Source organism: Frankliniella occidentalis, unplaced genomic scaffold, assembly GCF_000697945.3.
Source record: "Frankliniella occidentalis isolate FOCC.00 unplaced genomic scaffold, Focc_3.1 Scaffold46, whole genome shotgun sequence".
Taxonomy (NCBI): domain Eukaryota; kingdom Metazoa; phylum Arthropoda; class Insecta; order Thysanoptera; family Thripidae; genus Frankliniella; species Frankliniella occidentalis.
The window spans coordinates 1,829,091-1,830,543 of record NW_026267176.1 but is presented as its reverse complement, the minus strand read 5'-3'; positions in this window follow the sequence as shown (position 1 = coordinate 1,830,543).

Genomic DNA, 1,453 nt, shown 5'->3' with positions numbered 1-1,453 from the left:
GGTCCCAGACACCAGGATAGCATGTGACGGGGTGGTCGTCATGAGGACAAGCACTGGCGTCTACCCTGGTTCGGCCTGGGAAAGAGGCGCTTGGTACACGATTCCCAGGCACTGTCCGGTTTTGGCAGATTTATTCCCAGGCGTGGCCTGGAAAATGGCCGATTGGCGGTCGATTCGAGTCGATTCCCAGGAGCCGCCTGGGAATATATCTGCCAAAACCGGACAGCGCCTGGAAATAGCAAAAAAGCGCCTGGAAAACGCAGACGGATTGTTTGCCGTGTGGGGGGCGACTGGTCGCAGGAGGACTTGGGGTGCGAGTCCTGGGGTACGGGTACTGTGGTGCAGGAAGACTTGGGCTCGGACTTGGGGTGCCGGAGGACTTTGAGGCGCAGGGCGCAGGGCGTGGGGCGTGGGGCGCAGGGCACGAGGCGCAGGGCTCGGGGCCGCCCCTGCGCGCCCACGCAAGCCAATCTGATAATGGCCGGGGCATTGTTTTGCGCTTTAACGGCCGGCAGTGGGTGCGTTATAAGTGAGCGGGCGGGCCAGGGTTGCGACACCCCCAACCAGAGACTCCAATGCTGGAATTACAAAATGGAATGAAAATAGTTATAGACAGACTCGGGGTGGGGACTGTCTAAAAACTAGGGCGTGCCGTCCTGTGCCGTAGCCTGAGGCAGTGGGGGTGTTCCTGTAGATCACTTGCCAGTGTGTGAAATGAGAGCAGGTTCTGGGTAGGTGAACGCGTTTATTGCTGAGTTTCAGTTGAACTCTTCCTCTCAGATTGGCGCGAACATCAACCTCGACGTCCCCTTTTCCTTTCCCGAAGAAGACATAAGGACAACCTCGAGCGTTAGCATCAATACGATGGAGTAATTTTGGAAACCTAATGATCATGGCACGAGGTTGTTTCTGACGTTGCGCGTAATCAGAACCAATTACAATTAGGCCTAGTTAGTCCCGAAGTTCCACCTTTTTTTGGTTTTCTCTCACCGCCTTTAACCATATATGAATGGATAAGAAGAGCCTCGATGGGTTTTCGGGCCTCCGATTCTCAGAACGAGGACGACGGCAATGTCTTCGTTAGAGACTGGAGCCAGACGGCGATATTAGTTGGGAGGCAACATGTTAAGGGCGGTAAAAGCTTGGAGTATACATGCTTTTGTAAGTTCAAAATAGCTACAGAAAATGTGCACATGTTAGCGTCACTTTCAGAGTAAACGTTTTGTTCAATTATACTTTCAGAGCGCGCGCGTGCGCTTACGGCCCTTGTGTGTTAAGACAAAAGAAAAAACGTTTCCAAGTGGGCCTTCCCTGCGCGCCGCCGAGGTTGGCCTTGCATCACATTCGATGACACGGCAAAGGATTGTGCTCTGCTCTGGACTGCCTCGGGGCGAGGACACCAATAGGTATGAATGAATAGCGCGCCATGCCACGGGTGGGGACACCGGGCGGG